The sequence below is a fragment of the Hoplias malabaricus genome, chromosome 18, assembly GCF_029633855.1.
Source record: "Hoplias malabaricus isolate fHopMal1 chromosome 18, fHopMal1.hap1, whole genome shotgun sequence".
NCBI lineage: Eukaryota > Metazoa > Chordata > Actinopteri > Characiformes > Erythrinidae > Hoplias > Hoplias malabaricus.
In genome coordinates, this window is record NC_089817.1 from 28065 (window position 1) to 51665 (window position 23601).

The window sequence follows — 23601 nt, forward strand, 5'->3', positions numbered from 1 at the left end:
TGAACTTATTTAGATCCCTGTATCCAGATGTTTCTAAATTTACCTGGGTACAGTGTGACGTATGTGAAAACTGGCTTCATACAGACTGTGCAGGTGTACAGCAAGAAAACCTTCAGGATACAAGTTTTAAATGTGGATGTGACATACCTTCGCCTTACCCATATACAAAGTATGTGACCAATCTATGTTGTATTTTACAAATGACAAATTCTACAAACCAATTATACTGGCCAAAGCAGCCATTTAGTGAATTTACATATGTTTACTTCCAGTCTCCTCTCAGTCCTGAAAGAGAAGGGTTTGAGAGTCTTGATCAGTGATGAAGAAATCCAGGTAATTCTTCTTTGTTTTCTAATAAATATAATTTATTTTTCTTTTTTTTTTTATTTACTGCTGTGCCTTTGATGTACAGTTCTGTTGAGTTATGCTTGAGGAATATCTGAGTGCATAAAGAATTGCTCTGAGTGCAGGAGCAAAAATAAAATCATACCCAGTGTTCCTTTAATTCAGTTATTCCAAAATATGTTTTAAAAAGAAATATATTATGATAAGGTGCACTATATATGTGGATGTCCACTTTTAATTAGCAAATTCACCAAATATTAACATTCACAGGTGTTCAGTTGTGTGCAGACAGCTTGTAAAATCTCCATAGAAGAGTGGATAGGATAGATTCAAGAAATAAATGCATATCAGAATTGTTCTTTTGCTAATCATACAATTATATTTTCAATAGGAGTTACATAGACAACTATTCAGTGGCAAAAAGAAGTCAGGGCAAATGTTCCTGTGGAGCCATCCCAACAAATGTATGAAGCTTCGGACCATACTTAGACCTAGACTATCTAAATTTAGTACAGAACGGGTGAGACATATTAGGTTTTCTTACTTTTGCTCTTCTCCATATTTCCAAAATAAATCTTGTACAATTTAAAGTACTGTTTGTACATATTTATGTGTATATTTTTTCCAGATTGATGAGATGTATAAAATAATCCACACTGCTTTAGGCATGGACAAGAAGGACCTTGGAAGTGTTGACATTATTCTAGATGTTATGCTGCCAGAGGTAGGGAATTCAATAATGCTATAGTATGAATCATTACAATAGAATTGGTACCTTAACAACAATTGGATAAAATACTGCTAAATGTTATTATTAACGACTATTAATTTTATATTTACTACCACTGCAGGTGACTCTTAAAATATTGAACAAGCATGAAGGCTTCTATCGATACCAAAGAGAGGTGTCTCTTGCTACTCCAGGTGTCATTATTTGAATAAGAATGACAAAGGCTGCTTGATACATAAGCTTTATTGTAAAAGGTTATTCAAGTTTTATTTGTTACTTTTTGTTATATGTATATTGAGAGAAAATCCCAGTTTCGTGAGTTCTCATATCTAAGCTTTGGGATGAGATAGGCTGAAAATAATCACACCCCTGTGTAAGTCAGGGAATCCTTAATCAACAACGTTAGTTTGGAGGAGATCTGAGTTGGTCAAAAATTTTGTCTAAAAAACACAAAGGGTATTAGTATTTTTTTTAGTTAAAATCATGACCTCTTCAGATCTTTTTCAAACCCACACAGTGTGTCAGGGAGGTTCTGGCGAAGACAGTGGTGTGGTTATTTTCGCTCTACCACATCCCAAAGCTGAGATATGGGGATCTCTTCTAGTCCATAAAATGTATAACTGCATATATCAAGATGGCATTCCTATTTCCAGTGAAGCTAGGTAAACACATGAGTAGAGGGGTGCAATCAGAAAAGCCTCCTCAATCCAATATGTCCTACATTGAATTTGTATTTGGTCAGGGGGTCTCAGTTCTAATAAATTAAAGAAGATATAAAATGTGAGACTTAGGGATGTCAGAAGAAGCCTCATCATTGCAATATATTCAACACCAATAAACCTATTGAGAGAAAATCGAAGTTACATCAGTTCTCATATCTCAGCTTTGGGATGAGATAGGCTGAAAATAATCACACCCCTGTGTAAGTTAGGGCCTCCTTAATCAACAACTTGAGTTTGGAGGAAATCTGACTCTGTGAAAAATTTAGTCTAAATAAACACAAAGGAGTTTTTTTTAGACAAAATTTTTGACCGTCTCAGATTTTTTCCAAACTCATGATGTTGATTGAGCAGGTCCTGACTTACACAGGGGTGTGATTATTTTCAGCCTATCTCATCCCAAAGCTGAGATATGAGGACTAACGTAACTAGGATTTTCGCTCAGTATGTTTATTGGTGTTGAATATATTAGAATTAAATTTATGAGCTTGTTATACGTCCAATAAAGCAAAATACAGATGCAATGTAGGATATATTGGACTGACTAGGCTTTTCTGATCGCACCCTTCTACTCATGTGTTTACCTAGCTTCAATGGAAGTAGGAATCCCATCATGAAATTAATTTGCAGTTATACATTTTATGCAGCACAACATGTCCCTATATCTCAGCTTTGTGATGTGGTAGGGCAAAAATTACCACACCACTGTCTTCGTCAGGACCTACCTGACACACGGTGTGGGTTTGAAGAAGATCTGAGAAGGTCACATATTTTACCCAAAAGAGCACTAAAGGGTACCCCTTTGTGTTTTTTTAGACAAAATTTTTGACCGTCTCAGATTTCTTCCAAACTCATGATGTTGATTGAGCAGGTCCTGACTTACACAGGGGTGTGATTATTTTCAGCCTATCTCATCCCAAAGCTGAGATATGAGGACTAACGTAACTGGGATTTTCTCTCAATAGGTTTGTTGGTGTTGAATATATTGGAATTAAATTTATGAGTTTGTTATACGTCCAATAAAGCAAAATACAGATGCAATGTAGGTTATATTGGACTGACTAGGCTTTTCTGATCGCACCCTTCTAGTCATGTGTTTACCTAGCTTCACTGGAAGTAGGAATCCCATCATGAAATTTACAGTTTTACATTTTATGCAGCAAAACATGTCCCTATATCTCAGCTTTGGGATGTGGTAGGGCAACAATTACCACACCACTGTCTTCGTCAGGACCTCCCTGACACACGGTGTGGGTTTGAAGAAGATCTGAGGAGGTCACATTTTTCACCCAAAAAAACACTACCCCTTTGTGTTTTTTTAGACAAAATTTTTGACCGTCTCAGATTTCTTCCAAACTCACAATGTTGATTGAGCAGGTCCTGACTTACACAGGGGTGTGATTATTTTCAACCTATCTCATCCCAAAGCTGAGATATGAGGACTAACGTAACTGGGATTTTCTCTCAATAGGTTTATTGGTGTTGAATATTTTGGAATTAAATTTATGAACTTGTTATACGTCCAATAAAGCAAAATACAGATGCAATGTAGGTTATATTGGACTGACTAGGCTTTTCTGATCGCACCCTTCTACTCATGTGTTTACCTAGCTTCACTGGAAGTAAGAATCCCATCATGAAATTTATAGTTATACATTTTATGCAGCACAACATGTCCCTAAATCTCAGCTTTGGGATGTGGTAGGGCAAAAATCACCACACCACTGTCTTCGTCAGGACCTCCCTGACACACGGTGTGGGTTTGAAGAAGATCTGAGGAGGTCACATTTTTCACCTAAAAAAAAAAACTAAGGGGTACCCCATTGTGGTTTTTTAGACTAAATTTTTGACCGTCTCAGACTTCTTCCAAACTCACGATGTTGATTGAGCAGGTCCTGACTTACACAGGGGTGTGATTATTTTTAGCCTATCTCATCCCAAAGCTGAGATATGAGGACTAACGTAACTGGGATTTTCTCTCAATAGGTTTGTTGGTGTTGAATATTTTGGAATTAAATTGATGAGCTTGTTATACGTCCAATAAAGCAAAATACAGATGCAGTGTAGGTTATATTAGATTGACTAGGCTTTTCTGATCACACCCTTCTACTCATGTGTTTACCTAGCTTCACTGAAAGTAAGAATCCCATCATGAAATTTATAGTTATACATTTTATGCAGCACAACATGATCCTATATCTCAGCTTTGGGATGTGGTAGGGCAACAATTACCACACCACTGTCTTCGTCAGGACCTCCCTGACACACGGTGTGGGTTTGAAGAAGATCTTAAGAGGTCACATTTTTCACCCAAAAAAAAACCACTAAGGGGTACCCCTTTGTGTTTTTTTAGACTAAATTTTTGACCGTCTCAGATTTCTTCCAAACTCACAATGTTGATTGAGCAGGTCCTGACTTACACAGGGGTGTGATTATTTTTTAGCCTATCTCATCCCAAAGCTGAGATATGAGGACTAACGTAACTGGGATTTTCTCTCAATAGGTTTATTGGTGTTGAATATATTGGAATTAAATTTATAAGCTTGTTATACGTCCAATAAAGCAAAATACAGATGCAATGTAGGATATATTGGACTGACTAGGCTTTTCTGATCGCACCCTTCTACTCATGTGTTTACCTAGCTTCACTGGAAGTAAGAATCCCATCATGAAATTTACAGTTATACATTTTATGCAGCACAACATGTGCCTATATCTCAGCTTTGGGATGTGGTAGGGCAACAATTACCACACCACTGTCTTCGTCAGGACCTCCTAGACACACGGTGTGGGTTTGAAGAAGATCTGAGGAGGTCACATTTTTCACCCAAAAAAACACTAAGGGGTACCCCATTGTGGTTTTTTAGACTAAATTTTTGACCGTCTCAGACTTCTTCCAAACTCACGATATTGATTGAGCAGGTCCTGACTAACACAGGGGTGTGATTATTTTCAGCCTATCTCATCCCAAAGCTGAGATATGAGGACTAACGTAACTGGGATTTTCTCTCAAAAGGTTTATTGGTGTTGAATATATTGGAATTAAATTTATGAGCTTGTTATACGTCCAATAAAGCAAAATACAGATGCAATGTAGGATATATTGGACAGACTAGGCTTTTCTGATCGCACCCTTCTACTCATGTGTTTACCTAGCTTCACTGGAAGTAAGAAACCCATCATGAAATTTACAGTTATACATTTTATGCAGCACAACATGTCCCTATACCTCAGCTTTGGGATGTGGTAGAGCAACAATTACCACACCACTGTCATCGTCAGGACCTCCCTGACACACGGTGTGGGTTTGAAGAAGATTTGAGGAGGTCACATTTTTCACCTAAAAAAAAAAAACACTAAGGGGTACCCCTTTGTGTTTTTTTTAGACTAACTTTTTAACCGTCTCAGATTTCTTCCAAACTCACAATGTTGATTGAGCAGGTCCTGACTTACACAGGGGTGTGATTATTTTTTAGCCTATCTCATCCCAAAGCTGACATATGAGGACTAACGTAACTGGGATTTTCTCTCAATAGGTTTATTGGTGTTGAATATATTGGAATTAAATTTATAAGCTTGTTATACGTCCAATAAAGCAAATTACAGATGCAATGTAGGATATATTGGACGGACTAGGCTTTTCTGATCGCACCCTTCTACTCATGTGTTTACCTAGCTTCAATGGAAGTAGGAATCCCATCATGAAATTTACAGTTATTAATTTTATGAAGCACAGCATGTCCCTATATCTTAGCTTTGGGATGTGGTAGGACAAAAATTACCACACCACTGTCTTCGTCAGGACCTCCCTGACACACGGTGTGGGTTTGATCAAGATCTGAAGAGTTCACATATTTCACCCAAAAAAACACTAAGGGGTACCCCTTTGTGTTTTTTCAGACTAAATTTTTGACCGTCTCAGATTTCTTCCAAACTCACGATGTTGATTAGGCAGGTCCTGACTTACACAAAGGTGTGATTATTTTTAGCCTATCTCATCCCAAAGCTGAGATATGAGGACAAACTTAACTGGGATTTTCTCTCAATAGGTTTATTGGTGTTGAATATATTGGAATTAAATTTATGAGCTTGTTATACGTCCAATAAAGCAAAATACAGATGCAATGTAGGATATATTGGACTGACTAGGCTTTTCTGATCGCACCCTTCTACTCATGTGTTTACCTAGCTTCACTGGAAGTAGGAATCCCATCATGAAATTTACAGTTATTAATTTTATGCAGCACAGCATGTCCCTATATCTCAGCTTTGGGATGTGGTAGGACAAAAATTACCACACCACTGTCTTCGTCAGGACCTCTCTGACACATGGTGTGGGTTTGAAGAAGAGCTGAGGAGGTCACATTTTTAACCAAAAAAAACACTAAGGGGTACCCCTTTGTGTGTTTTTAGACTAAATTTTTGACCATCTCAGATTTCTTCCAAACTCACGATGTTGATTAGGCAGGTCCTGACTTACACAAAGGTGTGATTATTTTCAGCCTATCTCATCCCAAAGCTGAGATATGAGGACAAACTTAACTGGGATTTTCTCTCAATAGGTTTATTGGTGTTGAATATATTGGAATTAAATTTATGAGCTTTTTATACGTCCAATAAAGCAAAATACAGATGCAATGTAGGATATATTGGACTGACTAGGCTTTTCTGATCGCACCCTTCTACTCATGTGTTTACCTAGCTTCACTGGAAGTAGGAATCCCATCATGAAATTTACAGTTATTATATTTATGCAGCACAGCATGTCCCTATATCTTAGCTTTGGGATGTGGTAGGACAAAAATTACCACACCACTGTCTTCGTCAGGACCTCCCTGACACACGGTGTGGGTTTGTACAAGATTTGAAGAGGTCACATATTTCACCCAAAAAAACACTAAGGGGTACCCCTTTGTGTTTTTTCAGACTAAATTTTTGACCGTCTCAGATTTCTTCCAAACTCACGATGTTGATTAGGCAGGTCCTGACTTACACAAAGGTGTGATTATTTTTAGCCTATCTCATCCCAAAGCTGAGATATGAAGACAAACTTAACTGGGATTTTCTCTCAATAGGTTTATTGGTGTTGAATATATTGGAATTAAATTTATGAGCTTTTTATACGTCCAATAAAGCAAAATACAGATGCAATGTAGGATATATTGGACTGACAAGGCTTTTCTGATCGCACCCTTCTACTCATGTGTTTACCTAGCTTCACTGGAAGTAGGAATCCCATCATGAAATTTACAGTTATTATATTTATGCAGCACAGCATGTCCCTATATCTTAGCTTTGGGATGTGGTAGGACAAAAATTACCACACCACTGTCTTCGTCAGGACCTCCCTGACACACGGTGTGGGTTTGTACAAGATTTGAAGAGGTCACATATTTCACCCAAAAAAACACTAAGGGGTACCCCTTTGTGTTTTTTCAGACTAAATTTTTGACCGTCTCAGATTTCTTCCAAACTCACGATGTTGATTAGGCAGGTCCTGACTTACACAAAGGTGTGATTATTTTTAGCCTATCTCATCCCAAAGCTGAGATATGAAGACAAACTTAACTGGGATTTTCTCTCAATAGGTTTATTGGTGTTGAATATATTGGAATTAAATTTATGAGCTTTTTATACGTCCAATAAAGCAAAATACAGATGCAATGTAGGATATATTGGACTGACAAGGCTTTTCTGATCGCACCCTTCTACTCATGTGTTTACCTAGCTTCACTGGAAGTAGGAATCCCATCATGAAATTTACAGTTATACATTTTATGCAGCACAACATGTCCCTATATCTTAGCTTTGGGATGTGGTAGGGCAACAATTACCACACCACTGTCTTCGTCAGGACCTCTCTGACACACGGTGTGGGTTTGAAGAAGAGCTGAGGAGGTCACATATTTCACCCAAGAAAACACTAAGGGGTACCCCTTTGTGTTTTTTTAGACTAAATTTTTGACCATCTCAGATTTCTTCCAAACTCACGATGTTGATTAGGCAGGTCCTGACTTACACAAAGGTGTGTTTTTTTTTAGCCTATCTCATCCCAAAGCTGAGATATGAGGACTAAATTAACTGGGATTTTCTCTCAATAGGTTTATTGGTGTTGAATATATTGGAATTAAATTTATGAGCTTGTTATACGTCCAATAAAGCAAAATACAGATGCAATGTAGGATATATTGGACTGACTAGGCTTTTCTGATCGCACCCTTCTACTCATGTGTTTACCTAGCTTCACTGGAAGTAGGAATCCCATCATGAAATTTACAGTTATACATTTTTTGCAGCACAGCTTGTCCCTATATCTCAGCTCTGGGATGTGGTAGGGCAACAATTACCACACCACTGTCTTCGTCAGGACCTCCCTGACACACGGTGTGGGTTTGAAGAAGATCTGAAGAGGTCACATATTTCACCCAAGAAAACACTAAGGGGTACCCCTTTGTGTTTTTTCAGACTAAATTTTTGACCGTCTCAGATTTCTTCCAAACTCACGATGTTGATTAGGCAGGTCCTGACTTACACAAAGGTGTGATTATTTTTAGCCTATCTCATCCCAAAGCTGAGATATGAGGACAAACTTAACTGGGATTTTCTCTCAATAGGTTTACTGGTGTTGAATATATTGGAATTAAATTTATGAGCTTGTTATACGTCCAATAAAGCAAAATACAGATGCAATGTAGGATATATTGGACTGACTAGGCTTTTCTGATCGCACCCTTCTACTCATGTGTTTACCTAGCTTCACTGGAAGTAGGAATCCCATCATGAAATTTACAGTTATTATATTTATGCAGCACAGCATGTCCCTATATCTTAGCTTTGGGATGTGGTAGGACAAAAATTACCACACCACTGTCTTCGTCAGGACCTCCCTGACACACGGTGTGGGTTTGTACAAGATTTGAAGAGGTCACATATTTCACCCAAAAAAACACTAAGGGGTACCCCTTTGTGTTTTTTCAGACTAAATTTTTGACCGTCTCAGATTTCTTCCAAACTCACGATGTTGATTAGGCAGGTCCTGACTTACACAAAGGTGTGATTATTTTTAGCCTATCTCATCCCAAAGCTGAGATATGAAGACAAACTTAACTGGGATTTTCTCTCAATAGGTTTATTGGTGTTGAATATATTGGAATTAAATTTATGAGCTTTTTATACGTCCAATAAAGCAAAATACAGATGCAATGTAGGATATATTGGACTGACAAGGCTTTTCTGATCGCACCCTTCTACTCATGTGTTTACCTAGCTTCACTGGAAGTAGGAATCCCATCATGAAATTTACAGTTATACATTTTATGCAGCACAACATGTCCCTATATCTTAGCTTTGGGATGTGGTAGGGCAACAATTACCACACCACTGTCTTCGTCAGGACCTCTCTGACACACGGTGTGGGTTTGAAGAAGAGCTGAGGAGGTCACATATTTCACCCAAGAAAACACTAAGGGGTACCCCTTTGTGTTTTTTTAGACTAAATTTTTGACCATCTCAGATTTCTTCCAAACTCACAATGTTGATTAGGCAGGTCCTGACTTACACAAAGGTGTGTTTTTTTTTAGCCTATCTCATCCCAAAGCTGAGATATGAGGACTAAATTAACTGGGATTTTCTCTCAATAGGCTTATTGGTGTTGAATATATTGGAATTAAATTTATGAGCTTGTTATACGTCCAATAAAGCAAAATACAGATGCAATGTAGGATATATTGGACTGACTAGGCTTTTCTGATCGCACCCTTCTACTCATGTGTTTACCTAGCTTCACTGGAAGTAGGAATCCCATCATGAAATTTACAGTTATTAATTTTATGCAGCACAGCATGTCCCTATATCTTAGCTTTGGGATGTGGTAGGACAAAAATTACCACACCACTGTCTTCGTCAGGACCTCCCTGACACACGGTGTGGGTTTGAACAATATCTGAAGAGGTCACATATTTCACCCAAAAAAAACACTAAGGGGTACCCCTTTGTGTTTTTTCAGACTAAATTTTTGACCATCTCAGATTTCTTCCAAACTCACGATGTTGATTAGGCAGGTCCTGACTTACACAAAGGTGTGATTATTTTCAGCCTATCTCATCCCAAAGCTGAGATATGAGGACAAACTTAACTGGGATTTTCTCTCAATAGGTTTATTGGTGTTGAATATATTGGAATTAAATTTATGAGCTTGTTATACGTCCAATAAAGCAAAATACAGATGCAATGTAGGATATATTGGACTGACTAGGCTTTTCTGATCGCACCCTTCTACTCATGTGTTTACCTAGCTTCACTGGAAGTAGGAATCCCATCATGAAATTTACAGTTATACATTTTATGCAGCACAGCTTGTCCCTATATCTCAGCTCTGGGATGTGGTAGGGCAACAATTACCACACCACTGTCTTCGTCAGGACCTCCCTGACACACGGTGTGGGTTTGAAGAAGATCTGAAGAGGTCACATATTTCACCCAAGAAAACACTAAGGGGTACCCCTTTGTGTTTTTTCAGACTAAATTTTTGACCGTCTCAGATTTCTTCCAAACTCACGATGTTGATTAGGCAGGTCCTGACTTACACAAAGGTGTGATTATTTTTAGCCTATCTCATCCCAAAGCTGAGATATGAGGACAAACTTAACTGGGATTTTCTCTCAATAGGTTTACTGGTGTTGAATATATTGGAATTAAATTTATGAGCTTGTTATACGTCCAATAAAGCAAAATACAGATGCAATGTAGGATATATTGGACTGACTAGGTTTTTCTGATCGCACCCTTCTACTCATGTGTTTACCTAGCTTCACTGGAAGTAGGAATCCCATCATGAAATTTACAGTTATTAATTTTATGAAGCACAGCATGTCCCTATATCTTAGCTTTGGGATGTGGTAGGACACAAATTACCACACCACTGTCTTCGTCAGGACCTCCCTGACACACGGTGTGGGTTTGAACAAGATCTGAAGAGGTCACATATTTCACCCAAAAAAACACTAAGGGGTACCCCTTTGTGTTTTTTCAGACTAAATTTTTGACCGTCTCAGATTACTTCCAAACTCACGATGTTGATTAGGCAGGTCCTGACTTACACAAAGGTGTGATTATTTTTAGCCTATCTCATCCCAAAGCTGAGATATGAGGACAAACTTAACTGGGATTTTCTCTCAATAGGTTTATTGGTGTTGAATATATTGGAATTAAATTTATGAGCTTTTTATACGTCCAATAAAGCAAAATACAGATGCAATGTAGGATATATTGGACTGACTAGGCTTTTCTGATCGCACCCTTCTACTCATGTGTTTACCTAGCTTCACTGGAAGTAGGATTCCCATCATGAAATTTACAGTTATACATTTTATGCAGCACAACATGTCCCTATATCTTAGCTTTGGGATGTGGTAGGGCAACAATTACCACACCACTGTCTTCGTCAGGACCTCTCTGACACATGGTGTGGGTTTGAAGAAGAGCTGAGGAGGTCACATTTTTAATCAAAAAAAACCACTAAGGGGTACCCCTTTGTGAAGAAGAGCTGAGGAGGTCACATTTTTAATCAAAAAAAACCACTAAGGGGTACCCCTTTGTGTTTTTTTAGACTAAATTTTTGACCATCTCAGATTTCTTCCAAACTCACGATGTTGATTAGGCAGGTCCTGACTTACACAAAGGTGTGATTATTTTCAGCCTATCTCATCCCAAAGCTGAGATATGAGGACAAACTTAACTGGGATTTTCTCTCAATAGGTTTATTGGTGTTGAATATATTGGAATTAAATTTATGAGCTTGTTATACGTCCAATAAAGCAAAATACAGATGCAATGTAGGATATATTGGACTGACTAGGCTTTTCTGATCGCACCCTTCTACTCATGTGTTTACCTAGCTTCACTGGAAGTAGGAATCCCATCATGAAATTTACAGTTATACATTTTATGCAGCACAGCTTGTCCCTATATCTCAGCTCTGGGATGTGGTAGGGCAACAATTACCACACCACTGTCTTCGTCAGGACCTCCCTGACACACGGTGTGAGTTTGAAGAAGATCTGAAGAGGTCACATATTTCACCCAAGAAAACACTAAGGGGTACCCCTTTGTGTTTTTTCAGACTAAATTTTTGACCGTCTCAGATTTCTTCCAAACTCACGATGTTGATTAGGCAGGTCCTGACTTACACAAAGGTGTGATTATTTTTAGCCTATCTCATCCCAAAGCTGAGATATGAGGACAAACTTAACTGGGATTTTCTCTCAATAGGTTTACTGGTGTTGAATATATTGGAATTAAATTTATGAGCTTGTTATACGTCCAATAAAGCAAAATACAGATGCAATGTAGGATATATTGGACTGACTAGGTTTTTCTGATCGCACCCTTCTACTCATGTGTTTACCTAGCTTCACTGGAAGTAGGAATCCCATCATGAAATTTACAGTTATTAATTTTATGAAGCACAGCATGTCCCTATATCTTAGCTTTGGGATGTGGTAGGACACAAATTACCACACCACTGTCTTCGTCAGGACCTCCCTGACACACGGTGTGGGTTTGAACAAGATCTGAAGAGGTCACATATTTCACCCAAAAAAACACTAAGGGGTACCCCTTTGTGTTTTTTCAGACTAAATTTTTGACCGTCTCAGATTTCTTCCAAACTCACGATGTTGATTAGGCAGGTCCTGACTTACACAAAGGTGTGATTATTTTTAGCCTATCTCATCCCAAAGCTGAGATATGAGGACAAACTTAACTGGGATTTTCTCTCAATAGGTTTATTGGTGTTGAATATATTGGAATTAAATTTATGAGCTTTTTATACGTCCAATAAAGCAAAATACAGATGCAATGTAGGATATATTGGACTGACTAGGCTTTTCTGATCGCACCCTTCTACTCATGTGTTTACCTAGCTTCACTGGAAGTAGGAATCCCATCATGAAATTTACAGTTATACATTTTATGCAGCACAACATGTCCCTATATCTTAGCTTTGGGATGTGGTAGGGCAACAATTACCACACCACTGTCTTCGTCAGGACCTCTCTGACACATGGTGTGGGTTTGAAGAAGAGCTGAGGAGGTCACATTTTTAATCAAAAAAAACCACTAAGGGGTACCCCTTTGTGTTTTTTTAGACTAAATTTTTGACCATCTCAGATTTCTTCCAAACTCACGATGTTGATTAGGCAGGTCCTGACTTACACAAAGGTGTGATTATTTTCAGCCTATCTCATCCCAAAGCTGAGATATGAGGACAAACTTAACTGGGATTTTCTCTCAATAGGTTTATTGGTGTTGAATATATTGGAATTAAATTTATGAGCTTGTTATACGTCCAATAAAGCAAAATACAGATGCAATGTAGGATATATTGGACTGACTAGGCTTTTCTGATCGCACCCTTCTACTCATGTGTTTACCTAGCTTCACTGGAAGTAGGAATCCCATCATGAAATTTACAGTTATACATTTTATGCAGCACAACATGTCCCTATATCTTAGCTTTGGGATGTGGTAGGACACAAATTACCACACCACTGTCTTCGTCAGGACCTCCCTGACACACGGTGTGGGTTTGAACAAGATCTGAAGAGGTCACATATTTCACCCAAAAAAACACTAAGGGGTACCCCTTTGTGTTTTTTCAGACTAAATTTTTGACCGTCTCAGATTCCTTCCAAACTCACGATGTTGATTAGGCAGGTCCTGACTTACACAAAGGTGTGATTATTTTTAGCCTATCTCATCCCAAAGCTGAGATATGAGGACAAACTTAACTGGGATTTTCTCTCAATAGGTTTATTGGTGTTGAATATATTGGAATTAAATTTATGAGCTTTTTATACGTCCAATAAAGCAAAATACAGATGCAATGTAGGATATATTGGACTGACTAGGCTTTTCTGATCGCACCCTTCTACTCATGTGTTTACCTAGCTTCACTGGAAGTAGGAATCCCATCATGAAATTTATAGTTATACATTTTATGCAGCACAACATGTCCCTATATCTTAGCTTTGGGATGTGGTAGGGCAACAATTACCACACCACTGTCTTCGTCAGGACCTCTCTGACACATGGTGTGGGTTTGAAGAAGAGCTGAGGAGGTCACATTTTTAATCAAAAAAAACCACTAAGGGGTACCCCTTTGTGTTTTTTCAGACTAAATTTTTGACCGTCTCAGATTTCTTCCAAACTCACGATGTTGATTAGACAGGTCCTGACTTACACAAAGGTGTGATTATTTTTAGCCTATCTCATCCCAAAGCTGAGATATGAGGACAAACTTAACTGGGATTTTCTCTCAATAGGTTTATTGGTGTTGAATATATTGGAATTAAATTTATGAGCTTGTTATACGTCCAATAAAGCAAAATACAGATGCAATGTAGGATATATTGGACTGACTAGGCTTTTCTGATCGCACCCTTCTACTCATGTGTTTACCTAGCTTCACTGGAAGTAGGAATCCCATCATGAAATTTACAGTTATTAATTTTATGCAGCACAGCATGTCCCTATATCTTAGCTTTGGGATGTGGTAGGACAAAAATTACCACACCACTGTCTTCGTCAGGACCTCTCTGACACATGGTGTGGGTTTGAAGAAGAGCTGAGGAGGTCACATTTTTAACCAAAAAAAACACTAAGGGGTACCCCTTTGTGTGTTTTTAGACTAAATTTTTGACCATCTCAGATTTCTTCCAAACTCACGATGTTGATTAGGCAGGTCCTGACTTACACAAAGGTGTGATTATTTTCAGCCTATCTCATCCCAAAGCTGAGATATGAGGACAAACTTAACTGGGATTTTCTCTCAATAGGTTTATTGGTGTTGAATATATTGGAATTAAATTTATGAGCTTGTTATACGTCCTATAAAGCAAAATACAGATGCAATGTAGGATATATTGGACTGACTAGGCTTTTCTGATCGCACCCTTCTACTCATGTGTTTACCTAGCTTCACTGGAAGTAGGAATCCCATCATGAAATTTACAGTTATTATATTTATGCAGCAAAGCATGTCCCTATATCTTAGCTTTGGGATGTGGTAGGGCAACAATTACCACACCACTGTCTTCGTCAGGACCTCTCTGACACACGGTGTGGGTTTGAAGAAGAGCTGAGGAGGTCACATATTTCACCCAAGAAAACACTAAGGGGTACCCCTTTGTGTTTTTTTAGACTAAATTTTTGACCATCTCAGATTTCTTCCAAACTCACGATGTTGATTAGGCAGGTCCTGACTTACACAAAGGTGTGTTTTTTTTTAGCCTATCTCATCCCAAAGCTGAGATATGAGGACTAAATTAACTGGGATTTTCTCTCAATAGGTTTATTGGTGTTGAATATATTGGAATTAAATTTATGAGCTTGTTATACGTCCAATAAAGCAAAATACAGATGCAATGTAGGATATATTGGACTGACTAGGCTTTTCTGATCGCACCCTTCTACTCATGTGTTTACCTAGCTTCACTGGAAGTAGGAATCCCATCATGAAATTTACAGTTATTAATTTTATGCAGCACAGCATGTCCCTATATCTTAGCTTTGGGATGTGGTAGGACAAAAATTACCACACCACTGTCTTCGTCAGGACCTCCCTGACACACGGTGTGGGTTTGAACAAGATCTGAAGAGGTCACATATTTCACCCAAAAAAACACTAAGGGGTACCCCTTTGTGTTTTTTCAGACTAAATTTTTGACCGTCTCAGATTCCTTCCAAACTCACGATGTTGATTAGGCAGGTCCTGACTTACACAAAGGTGTGATTATTTTTAGCCTATCTCATCCCAAAGCTGAGATATGAGGACAAACTTAACTGGGATTTTCTCTCAATAGGTTTATTGGTGTTGAATATATTGGAATTAAATTTATGAGCTTTTTATACGTCCAATAAAGCAAAATACAGATGCAATGTAGGATATATTGGACTGACTAGGCTTTTCTGATCGCACCCTTCTACTCATGTGTTTACCTAGCTTCACTGGAAGTAGGAATCCCATCATGAAATTTATAGTTATACATTTTATGCAGCACAACATGTCCCTATATCTTAGCTTTGGGATGTGGTAGGGCAACAATTACCACACCACTGTCTTCGTCAGGACCTCTCTGACACACGGTGTGGGTTTGAAGAAGAGCTGAGGAGGTCACATATTTCACCCAAGAAAACACTAAGGGGTACCCCTTTGTGTTTTTTTAGACTAAATTTTTTACCATCTCAGATTTCTTCCAAACTCACGATGTTGATTAGGCAGGTCCTGACTTACACAAAGGTGTGTTTTTTTTTAGCCTATCTCATCCCAAAGCTGAGATATGAGGACTAAATTAACTGGGATTTTCTCTCAATAGGTTTATTGGTGTTGAATATATTGGAATTAAATTTATGAGCTTGTTATACGTCCAATAAAGCAAAATACAGATGCAATGTAGGATATATTGGACTGACTAGGCTTTTCTGATCGCACCCTTCTACTCATGTGTTTACCTAGCTTCACTGGAAGTAGGAATCCCATCATGAAATTTACAGTTATTAATTTTATGCAGCACAGCATGTCCCTATATCTTAGCTTTGGGATGTGGTAGGACAAAAATTACCACACCACTGTCTTCGTCAGGACCTCCCTGACACACGGTGTGGGTTTGAACAATATCTGAAGAGGTCACATATTTCACCCAAAAAAAACACTAAGGGGTACCCCTTTGTGTTTTTTCAGACTAAATTTTTGACCATCTCAGATTTCTTCCAAACTCACGATGTTGATTAGGCAGGTCCTGACTTACACAAAGGTGTGATTATTTTCAGCCTATCTCATCCCAAAGCTGAGATATGAGGACAAACTTAACTGGGATTTTCTCTCAATAGGTTTATTGGTGTTGAATATATTGGAATTAAATTTATGAGCTTGTTATACGTCCAATAAAGCAAAATACAGATGCAATGTAGGATATATTGGACTGACTAGGCTTTTCTGATCGCACCCTTCTACTCATGTGTTTACCTAGCTTCACTGGAAGTAGGAATCCCATCATGAAATTTACAGTTATACATTTTATGCAGCACAGCTTGTCCCTATATCTCAGCTCTGGGATGTGGTAGGGCAACAATTACCACACCACTGTCTTCGTCAGGACCTCCCTGACACACGGTGTGGGTTTGAAGAAGATCTGAAGAGGTCACATATTTCACCCAAGAAAACACTAAGGGGTACCCCTTTGTGTTTTTTCAGACTAAATTTTTGACCGTCTCAGATTTCTTCCAAACTCACGATGTTGATTAGGCAGGTCCTGACTTACACAAAGGTGTGATTATTTTTAGCCTATCTCATCCCAAAGCTGAGATATGAGGACAAACTTAACTGGGATTTTCTCTCAATAGGTTTACTGGTGTTGAATATATTGGAATTAAATTTATGAGCTTGTTATACGTCCAATAAAGCAAAATACAGATGCAATGTAGGATATATTGGACTGACTAGGTTTTTCTGATCGCACCCTTCTACTCATGTGTTTACCTAGCTTCACTGGAAGTAGGAATCCCATCATGAAATTTACAGTTATTAATTTTATGAAGCACAGCATGTCCCTATATCTTAGCTTTGGGATGTGGTAGGACACAAATTACCACACCACTGTCTTCGTCAGGACCTCCCTGACACACGGTGTGGGTTTGAACAAGATCTGAAGAGGTCACATATTTCACCCAAAAAAACACTAAGGGGTACCCCTTTGTGTTTTTTCAGACTAAATTTTTGACCGTCTCAGATTACTTCCAAACTCACGATGTTGATTAGGCAGGTCCTGACTTACACAAAGGTGTGATTATTTTTAGCCTATCTCATCCCAAAGCTGAGATATGAGGACAAACTTAACTGGGATTTTCTCTCAATAGGTTTATTGGTGTTGAATATATTGGAATTAAATTTATGAGCTTTTTATACGTCCAATAAAGCAAAATACAGATGCAATGTAGGATATATTGGACTGACTAGGCTTTTCTGATCGCACCCTTCTACTCATGTGTTTACCTAGCTTCACTGGAAGTAGGATTCCCATCATGAAATTTACAGTTATACATTTTATGCAGCACAACATGTCCCTATATCTTAGCTTTGGGATGTGGTAGGGCAACAATTACCACACCACTGTCTTCGTCAGGACCTCTCTGACACATGGTGTGGGTTTGAAGAAGAGCTGAGGAGGTCACATTTTTAATCAAAAAAAACCACTAAGGGGTACCCCTTTGTGAAGAAGAGCTGAGGAGGTCACATTTTTAATCAAAAAAAACCACTAAGGGGTACCCCTTTGTGTTTTTTTAGACTAAATTTTTGACCATCTCAGATTTCTTCCAAACTCACGATGTTGATTAGGCAGGTCCTGACTTACACAAAGGTGTGATTATTTTCAGCCTATCTCATCCCAAAGCTGAGATATGAGGACAAACTTAACTGGGATTTTCTCTCAATAGGTTTATTGGTGTTGAATATATTGGAATTAAATTTATGAGCTTGTTATACGTCCAATAAAGCAAAATACAGATGCAATGTAGGATATATTGGACTGACTAGGCTTTTCTGATCGCACCCTTCTACTCATGTGTTTACCTAGCTTCACTGGAAGTAGGAATCCCATCATGAAATTTACAGTTATACATTTTATGCAGCACAGCTTGTCCCTATATCTCAGCTCTGGGATGTGGTAGGGCAACAATTACCACACCACTGTCTTCGTCAGGACCTCCCTGACACACGGTGTGAGTTTGAAGAAGATCTGAAGAGGTCACATATTTCACCCAAGAAAACACTAAGGGGTACCCCTTTGTGTTTTTTCAGACTAAATTTTTGACCGTCTCAGATTTCTTCCAAACTCACGATGTTGATTAGGCAGGTCCTGACTTACACAAAGGTGTGATTATTTTTAGCCTATCTCATCCCAAAGCTGAGATATGAGGACAAACTTAACTGGGATTTTCTCTCAATAGGTTTACTGGTGTTGAATATATTGGAATTAAATTTATGAGCTTGTTATACGTCCAATAAAGCAAAATACAGATGCAATGTAGGATATATTGGACTGACTAGGTTTTTCTGATCGCACCCTTCTACTCATGTGTTTACCTAGCTTCACTGGAAGTAGGAATCCCATCATGAAATTTACAGTTATTAATTTTATGAAGCACAGCATGTCCCTATATCTTAGCTTTGGGATGTGGTAGGACACAAATTACCACACCACTGTCTTCGTCAGGACCTCCCTGACACACGGTGTGGGTTTGAACAAGATCTGAAGAGGTCACATATTTCACCCAAAAAAACACTAAGGGGTACCCCTTTGTGTTTTTTCAGACTAAATTTTTGACCGTCTCAGATTTCTTCCAAACTCACGATGTTGATTAGGCAGGTCCTGACTTACACAAAGGTGTGATTATTTTTAGCCTATCTCATCCCAAAGCTGAGATATGAGGACAAACTTAACTGGGATTTTCTCTCAATAGGTTTATTGGTGTTGAATATATTGGAATTAAATTTATGAGCTTTTTATACGTCCAATAAAGCAAAATACAGATGCAATGTAGGATATATTGGACTGACTAGGCTTTTCTGATCGCACCCTTCTACTCATGTGTTTACCTAGCTTCACTGGAAGTAGGAATCCCATCATGAAATTTACAGTTATACATTTTATGCAGCACAACATGTCCCTATATCTTAGCTTTGGGATGTGGTAGGGCAACAATTACCACACCACTGTCTTCGTCAGGACCTCTCTGACACATGGTGTGGGTTTGAAGAAGAGCTGAGGAGGTCACATTTTTAATCAAAAAAAACCACTAAGGGGTACCCCTTTGTGTTTTTTTAGACTAAATTTTTGACCATCTCAGATTTCTTCCAAACTCACGATGTTGATTAGGCAGGTCCTGACTTACACAAAGGTGTGATTATTTTCAGCCTATCTCATCCCAAAGCTGAGATATGAGGACAAACTTAACTGGGATTTTCTCTCAATAGGTTTATTGGTGTTGAATATATTGGAATTAAATTTATGAGCTTGTTATACGTCCAATAAAGCAAAATACAGATGCAATGTAGGATATATTGGACTGACTAGGCTTTTCTGATCGCACCCTTCTACTCATGTGTTTACCTAGCTTCACTGGAAGTAGGAATCCCATCATGAAATTTACAGTTATACATTTTATGCAGCACAACATGTCCCTATATCTTAGCTTTGGGATGTGGTAGGACACAAATTACCACACCACTGTCTTCGTCAGGACCTCCCTGACACACGGTGTGGGTTTGAACAAGATCTGAAGAGGTCACATATTTCACCCAAAAAAACACTAAGGGGTACCCCTTTGTGTTTTTTCAGACTAAATTTTTGACCGTCTCAGATTCCTTCCAAACTCACGATGTTGATTAGGCAGGTCCTGACTTACACAAAGGTGTGATTATTTTTAGCCTATCTCATCCCAAAGCTGAGATATGAGGACAAACTTAACTGGGATTTTCTCTCAATAGGTTTATTGGTGTTGAATATATTGGAATTAAATTTATGAGCTTTTTATACGTCCAATAAAGCAAAATACAGATGCAATGTAGGATATATTGGACTGACTAGGCTTTTCTGATCGCACCCTTCTACTCATGTGTTTACCTAGCTTCACTGGAAGTAGGAATCCCATCATGAAATTTATAGTTATACATTTTATGCAGCACAACATGTCCCTATATCTTAGCTTTGGGATGTGGTAGGGCAACAATTACCACACCACTGTCTTCGTCAGGACCTCTCTGACACATGGTGTGGGTTTGAAGAAGAGCTGAGGAGGTCACATTTTTAATCAAAAAAAACCACTAAGGGGTACCCCTTTGTGTTTTTTCAGACTAAATTTTTGACCGTCTCAGATTTCTTCCAAACTCACGATGTTGATTAGACAGGTCCTGACTTACACAAAGGTGTGATTATTTTTAGCCTATCTCATCCCAAAGCTGAGATATGAGGACAAACTTAACTGGGATTTTCTCTCAATAGGTTTATTGGTGTTGAATATATTGGAATTAAATTTATGAGCTTGTTATACGTCCAATAAAGCAAAATACAGATGCAATGTAGGATATATTGGACTGACTAGGCTTTTCTGATCGCACCCTTCTACTCATGTGTTTACCTAGCTTCACTGGAAGTAGGAATCCCATCATGAAATTTACAGTTATTAATTTTATGCAGCACAGCATGTCCCTATATCTTAGCTTTGGGATGTGGTAGGACAAAAATTACCACACCACTGTCTTCGTCAGGACCTCTCTGACACATGGTGTGGGTTTGAAGAAGAGCTGAGGAGGTCACATTTTTAACCAAAAAAAACACTAAGGGGTACCCCTTTGTGTGTTTTTAGACTAAATTTTTGACCATCTCAGATTTCTTCCAAACTCACGATGTTGATTAGGCAGGTCCTGACTTACACAAAGGTGTGATTATTTTCAGCCTATCTCATCCCAAAGCTGAGATATGAGGACAAACTTAACTGGGATTTTCTCTCAATAGGTTTATTGGTGTTGAATATATTGGAATTAAATTTATGAGCTTGTTATACGTCCTATAAAGCAAAATACAGATGCAATGTAGGATATATTGGACTGACTAGGCTTTTCTGATCGCACCCTTCTACTCATGTGTTTACCTAGCTTCACTGGAAGTAGGAATCCCATCATGAAATTTACAGTTATTATATTTATGCAGCAAAGCATGTCCCTATATCTTAGCTTTGGGATGTGGTAGGGCAACAATTACCACACCACTGTCTTCGTCAGGACCTCTCTGACACACGGTGTGGGTTTGAAGAAGAGCTGAGGAGGTCACATATTTCACCCAAGAAAACACTAAGGGGTACCCCTTTGTGTTTTTTTAGACTAAATTTTTGACCATCTCAGATTTCTTCCAAACTCACGATGTTGATTAGGCAGGTCCTGACTTACACAAAGGTGTGTTTTTTTTTAGCCTATCTCATCCCAAAGCTGAGATATGAGGACTAAATTAACTGGGATTTTCTCTCAATAGGTTTATTGGTGTTGAATATATTGGAATTAAATTTATGAGCTTGTTATACGTCCAATAAAGCAAAATACAGATGCAATGTAGGATATATTGGACTGACTAGGCTTTTCTGATCGCACCCTTCTACTCATGTGTTTACCTAGCTTCACTGGAAGTAGGAATCCCATCATGAAATTTACAGTTATTAATTTTATGCAGCACAGCATGTCCCTATATCTTAGCTTTGGGATGTGGTAGGACAAAAATTACCACACCACTGTCTTCGTCAGGACCTCCCTGACACACGGTGTGGGTTTGAACAAGATCTGAAGAGGTCACATATTTCACCCAAAAAAACACTAAGGGGTACCCCTTTGTGTTTTTTCAGACTAAATTTTTGACCGTCTCAGATTCCTTCCAAACTCACGATGTTGATTAGGCAGGTCCTGACTTACACAAAGGTGTGATTATTTTTAGCCTATCTCATCCCAAAGCTGAGATATGAGGACAAACTTAACTGGGATTTTCTCTCAATAGGTTTATTGGTGTTGAATATATTGGAATTAAATTTATGAGCTTTTTATACGTCCAATAAAGCAAAATACAGATGCAATGTAGGATATATTGGACTGACTAGGCTTTTCTGATCGCACCCTTCTACTCATGTGTTTACCTAGCTTCACTGGAAGTAGGAATCCCATCATGAAATTTATAGTTATACATTTTATGCAGCACAACATGTCCCTATATCTTAGCTTTGGGATGTGGTAGGGCAACAATTACCACACCACTGTCTTCGTCAGGACCTCTCTGACACACGGTGTGGGTTTGAAGAAGAGCTGAGGAGGTCACATATTTCACCCAAGAAAACACTAAGGGGTACCCCTTTGTGTTTTTTTAGACTAAATTTTTTACCATCTCAGATTTCTTCCAAACTCACGATGTTGATTAGGCAGGTCCTGACTTACACAAAGGTGTGTTTTTTTTTAGCCTATCTCATCCCAAAGCTGAGATATGAGGACTAAATTAACTGGGATTTTCTCTCAATAGGTTTATTGGTGTTGAATATATTGGAATTAAATTTATGAGCTTGTTATACGTCCAATAAAGCAAAATACAGATGCAATGTAGGATATATTGGACTGACTAGGCTTTTCTGATCGCACCCTTCTACTCATGTGTTTACCTAGCTTCACTGGAAGTAGGAATCCCATCATGAAATTTACAGTTATTAATTTTATGCAGCACAGCATGTCCCTATATCTTAGCTTTGGGATGTGGTAGGACAAAAATTACCACACCACTGTCTTCGTCAGGACCTCCCTGACACACGGTGTGGGTTTGAACAAGATCTGAAGAGGTCACATATTTCACCCAAAAAAAACACTAAGGGGTACCCCTTTGTGTTTTTTCAGACTAAATTTTTGACCATCTCAGATTTCTTCCAAACTCACGATGTTGATTAGGCAGGTCCTGACTTACACAAAGGTGTGATTATTTTCAGCCTATCTCATCCCAAAGCTGAGATATGAGGACTAAATTAACTGGGATTTTCTCTCAATAGGTTTATTGGTGTTGAATATATTGGAATTAAATTTATGAGCTTGTTATACGTCCAATAAAGCAAAATACAGATGCAATGTAGGATATATTGGACTGACTAGGCTTTTCTGATCGCACCCTTCTACTCATGTGTTTACCTAGCTTCACTGGAAGTAGGAATCCCATCATGAAATTTACAGTTATT